A 6283-nucleotide genomic window follows, 5' to 3' on the forward strand; every position below is an offset into this window, starting at 1 on the left:
GCCTCAAGTACATCTTCGAGCATTCGAAGTTGCAATAAGGCATCCCAGAAACACTCGGTATATTGTGAAATAGGCTCACGATCTCTTTGTTGCAGAAGATCCCACTGTTTTATTGCTCTTTCATGGAATTGAGGTGGAAGAAAACTCTGCAAAAGTTTCTTTGGAAAAGCCTCCTAAGTAGTAGGACAATCAATACTTTTGCAGACAACAGTCCACCATAGTGATGCTCTATCCACTTAATAATTAGTGACACACTTGAGTTTGTTTTTTCCGGCATACTGTTCTTAATGGAAATAATCATCAAAGTGATTGATAAAAGTGAAAACAATCTTTCCATCACGTGGCCCATTAAAAGTACGAAATTTGAAATTTCTTTTACTTATCTTGGCTTCTTTTCGGATAGATTTTGCTTTGAGTGTCTTCAGCATCATGGGCCAAAATAAATCGCATCCTCGAGAGTCGTTTGCTTGAACATGTTCACCTCCGCATAGAAGTGACTAAGCAAACTAGACATAAACTTGCACTTATGGATCGCCTCAAGTACATCTTCGAGCATTCGAAGTTGCAATAAGGCATCCCAGAAACACTCGGTATATTGTGAAATAGGCTCACGATCTCTTTGTTGCAGAAGATCCAACTGTTTTATTGCTCTTTCATGGAATTCAGGTGGAAGAAAATTTTGCAAAATTTTCTTTGGAAAAGCCTCCTAAGTAGTAGGACAATCAATACTTTTGCAGACAACAGTCCACCATAGTGATGCTCTGTCCACTAAATAAGTAGTGACACACTTGAGTTTGTTTTTTTTGGCATATTGTTCTTAATGGAAATAATCATCAAAGTGATTGATAAAAGTGAAAACAATCTTTCCATCACATGGCCCATTAAAAGTACGAAATTTGAAATTTCTTTTACTTATCTTGGATTCTTTTCGCATAGATTTCTTTTACTTATCTTGGCTTCTTTTCAGATAACATCTTTGGGTTGCAACCCATCTTCTTCGACAGTAGATCGTTGAAGAGTGGCTAGTTGAGCTTGCAAAGTTTGATGTGCTTTTTGTTCCTCTTGAAGTTGTATCATAATTAGGTTCAGTTTTTGCTCCATCATTGGTTCCCATAAGTCACCTTCAGCCATTAAATCTTCCATATTTTGATCAATCATCCTAAAAAATTTCAAACAACCTCACACACTCAAAATCTTGTTATAGCGGGATGAGCGTAGCTCAAAGTCCAGTTTACAAGGCTTGTTTTTTTTTTAAATGGCTTTTTTGCGATCTTTCTCCTTTTTGGAGGTACAGAAATTGATGAAATCCTTCTTCAATGAATACTTTGCCTGTGTAGACTATGTATAACAATTTGCTTGCTGGAAGTTATCTCTATCACAGCACAAGTGTGAACAAAGGCTTGCAAGGAGTTATAGAATTGATTCGGGTTTGATTTGTAGAAGTACTCCGTGTGAGCACCCACTAGAGGGAAGTTTAAATAGCGAAATTTGAAACTTTAGTGTAAGCTCATAGCCTTAAGCTTAAGCTTTTAAAGAAAAAATCTTTGACTAATCGTCTGATCTGCGACAAGATAAGAGGATGTTGACGTCAACGTCGCCGCCAAGGAGTACATGCTACCGCCGTCGATGTCGAGTTTTGGAAAAGCTTAAGCTTTTCTTAAGCTTTTTAAGCTTAATAAAATTAAACTCAATAAAGTTTCTTCTCTATTATCTGTTATATCCAAGAGACTTACAAAGGATATTTCCGGGTGGTTCTCCATCATCAGAGAGTGGTACTTCACATTCTGATAGCAAAGCAGAGGGTTCTTCACTACTAAGAACACACTGGTATTGATGGATTGTCGCAAGACTAACTATAGAGTCCGTTCGTTCCAAGAGCTTTACCTTTGCACGAGATGGTAAGCGATTGGAAGCCCTTGATATCTGCTTCACTCTGATACCACTGGTGCACAAATCAGATGTTGGATGCGTACATAGTGAGCACCGAAAGGTCCCCAAGAACAAAGAACCCTACTTTAAGCTAAAAAATCAAGAGAATAGACTTACATGACATGAGGAAAAAAGACCAATTGGGTACAATCTTCCCCCATGCCTTGTGTGAGCGCTCCACAAAGCATGTATTTATAAATTTATTCATCTACAAGCTCAAAAATAGCCCAATTTTACAAATAAGTATGCTTTAGCTTTTGTGTTTGCTTTTTTCCAAATAAAGAATAAAGCGGTTGGGTGGCCCAAGAGTCGGGCTGTGCCCAAATACAATGTCCAATAATGAAATATTTAAACCGTGCGCCCATGCACATACAAAATAATAAATATTTGTTAAGTGCTTCAATAAATAAGCATGTCTAAATAAATATTAGCGCCATGCCTTTAATAATAAGAGGCACGCCCATAAAAAATGATAATTTCTTCTAGGTAATTTGATTACACGCTATCGCCCAGTACTTCCCAACACCACCGCCACTTGCTCTACACATTAAGTGAAGCATTCACAATTGTTAGAAAATAATAAAATTAAACTAATAAAATTGAATACCTAATAGCTTTCAGCTATAAAATAAATAAATAGGTTGAAACTCTATCCTAACCTTAATTTAATATGAGTGCACTTTAAACTTATAAATGTCCATTAATTTAAATATGTATTTTGCAAAATCACCTACTGTGGAGTCACCCACATGCACATTAAATTAGCATGATACCCGAAAAGGACAAGCATCCCCATCAACTTCTTGCACAAGGAATCCACCTTGTGTACGAACACTGGAAAATAAATATAGTTTTACGGAATCCACCACAAAACCTTACGGAATCTACCATGGTCTCACAAAATCCACCGTGGAATATGCCTCCTGGCATCATTCATTGATGATCATATCGCAAAGTATGGATTTACTTTTTGAGTGAGAAAAGTAAGGTTTTCACTCCCTTTGAAATCTTTAAGGCTTTGGTTGAGAAGGAGATAGGGTTACATGTTAAAGTGTAAGGTCAAATGAAAGGGAAGAATATCTCTCCAACGACTTTTTTAATTTTTTGTAAAAAATTTGATATACATAAGCAGTATACATGTAGATATACTCCATAGTAAAATAAAGTTGTTCAATAGAAAAATATGCATATACAGAGGTGGCTCATACACTGATGTTATAAAGAAACTTGCCTCATTACTATTGGGCTAAACCAGATGCTACTGATGTATACATTATGAATATGGCACCCATTGTTGTTGTATATGGTATGACACCCGAAGAGAAGTTTATGGATAGAAAGCCAAATCTTTCTCATATGAGAGTATTCGGATGTATTGCTTATGTATATGTTCTTGATGAGTTGCATGGTAAATTGGAAAGTAAGCAAGGTATACATAAAGTATATTTAGGGTTGATGGGATGCATAAAGTATGTGAAGCATGTTAATTTAGAAAGTAAGCAAGGCATGCATTTCCACATGAAAAGCATGTATACAAGAAGCCACTTGAATTGATACATTCTGATGTATGGAATCCTACAAAGACTGCAACTTTGAGTGGTTGTACGTATTATGTTTCTTTCATTAATGATCATATCCAAAAGTATGGATTTATTTTTTGAGTGAGAAAAGTGAGGTGTTACTCCCTTTAAAAGCTTTAAGGATTTAGTTTGAAGGTGATAGAGTTGTATATTAAAGCCTAGGGTCAAATCGAAGAGGATAATATCTCTCCAATGAGTTCTTCTATTTTTTGTTAAAAAATGATATACAGAGGTCGTATACATGTTGATATACTCCACAACAAAATAAAGTTATTGAGAGTAGAAAAAATAGCATATTACAAAGGTGGCTCATGCAGCACTGATCTCAAAAGGAAACTTGCCTCATTCCTGTTGGGCTAAAGTAGCTACTACTACTCTATACATTATGAATAGTACTCCCATTGATGTTGTACATAGTATGACACCTGAAGAGAACTTTATGGATAGAAAGACAAATCTGTCCCATATGAAAGTATTTGGATGTATTACTTATGTATATATCCTTGATGAGTTGCACAATAAATTAGATCCAAAAATAGAAAAATGTGTATTTGTTCAGTATAGATGTTATAACCTTATTATACACGAGAGCTGAGAGCTAGCAAGGATATTATTTTTTATGAAATGAGTAGGCAATATAGTAATGTGTAGAATACAGCTAGGGTTGATGAGCATGCAAATATGATAGGTTATGTACTCAATCATTATGCTTATATGGTAAAGGAAGTTGAGGATGTTGAGTAGACTTGTTTTGAGGAGGCTATTAGTCATGCTCATTGGGATGCATCAATGGATAAAGACATAGTTGCATTACAGGCCAACATGACTTCGTATTTAGTACCTTTTCCCAAGGGCAAGAAAACTATTAGTTGTAAGTGGGTCTATAAAATAAAGTATAATAGAGGTGGTTCTATTAGCAAGTATGACGACAAGTTGGTTGCAAAAGGCTATGCACATATATATAGCATTGATTATGAAGAGATATTTAGTCCGATTGCTAGGATGGAAACTATCAAACATATGATTACTTTGGCAGCAAACCAAAAATTGGAGTTTATAGCAAACAGATATGAAGAATGCCTTCTTTTATTTGCAAGAATATGTGTATATGGAGCAACCAACAAGTTATAAGGATATAGAGCATCCCACATATGTGTGCACATTGAAGAATGCACTATATGTGATAAAGAAAATACCTAGAGCATGGTATGGAAAGATATGAAAGAGCATTCCGCATATGTGTGCACATTGAAGAATGCACTATATGTGATAAAGAAAATACCTAGAGCATGGTATGGAAAGATATGAAAGTATCTTATCAATATTTTCTTTTATGTTTTTGATGCTAATCACTCACTTTATGTGAGGAAAGGTGATATAGGTTTTGCCATCATAGTAATCTATGTGGATGACTTGATTATTACATGTGGTAATGACATTGGAATTGTTAATATCAAGGGCCTTTTGCGCCAAAATCTTGAGATAAAGTATATGGATGAGGTGAGGTACTTCCTTAGCATTGAAGTGTTCACATGTGATGATGGTATATGGCTGTCTAGAAGCTCATATGGCTTGGATATTATCCAAGTATGGCATGACAATAGGTAAGCCTATTTCAATGTCATTGGGGCAATTTTAAAGTTGAGTACTGATGTTGGGGATGAGATAGAAGATTCTTCTATGTTTAGGAATATAGTAGGGAGTTTGATCTATATGACAATCATGCGGCTAGACTTGTTGTTAGACTCCCTCTCTCAAAGATAAGCATAGGCAAGCAAGAAGAAGCAGTAGAGAAGAAGAAGGAGAGCCACTTTTGCCACACAGCAAGAATGAGCTTCTTCATTCACTTTTTGACTTTTATACAAAACCCTAACCCTAATCCCCTTTGGGCACCCATTCCTTTTTTACATGACCAGCCATTTTAGCCTAGTTCTTCCTCCCCTATTTCATTCCTATTTGAATTGTGCCTTTACCCATGCCCGTCTACATTTACAAATTATATAGGAGAGAGCCTAGCGTTCTTTTACAAGGATTTAGAGTGCACTTTTATGTTTAAAATGTGTATTCTCTCCTTTGCGCTTACCTTGAATCTTTAAGATTGTCCTTATGCTTTTGGTCTTTTTTCCTCGTTCCAATTTTCATTCGTCGTGACAACATGAGAGGTATACAATTAGCTAGAAACTTAGTGTTCCATGTTAGAACAAAACACATTGAGGTGTATTAACATTTTTTGAGAGAGAAGGTACTTGCAAGAGAGATCAACTTGGTATATGTCAACACATAAGATTAGATAGCTGACATTTTCCTAACATTTTCATAAAGGAATATGTCAACACACAAGATTAGATAGCTAACATTTTCCTGACATTTTCATAAAGGTATTGGGTGCAAAGAAGCTTTGAAAATTTTGAAGCTTACTTAGAGTTGTAGAGATGCAATTGAGCTTGAGGGGGAGTGTTGAGATAGCAAGATTAATACATGCAGATATTAATGATATAGACCACTTGCTTAAATAGGTTTGCACACCTATGCTTAGCATGTCAATGGTCATTATGATCCTCAGATGGCCACACTGACTTATCACTTATATTTTTGATTAGTTATACCTATCCACAAGTAGCATAGTTATAGCACCAATTGATTAGTATAGTCAGTTATACACTATTTTACTTAATTGACCACTTTCTTTATATTGTATCTTATCTATACTTTGGATTCATTACATTTTATGGGGAATAAGTATAAAAATGAGGAAGAGAACATTTTGCCTTCCA

Source organism: Lygodium microphyllum, chromosome 12 (assembly GCF_053477565.2).
Source record: "Lygodium microphyllum isolate KBCC chromosome 12, Lygodium_microphyllum_v1.1.10, whole genome shotgun sequence".
NCBI lineage: Eukaryota > Viridiplantae > Streptophyta > Polypodiopsida > Schizaeales > Lygodiaceae > Lygodium > Lygodium microphyllum.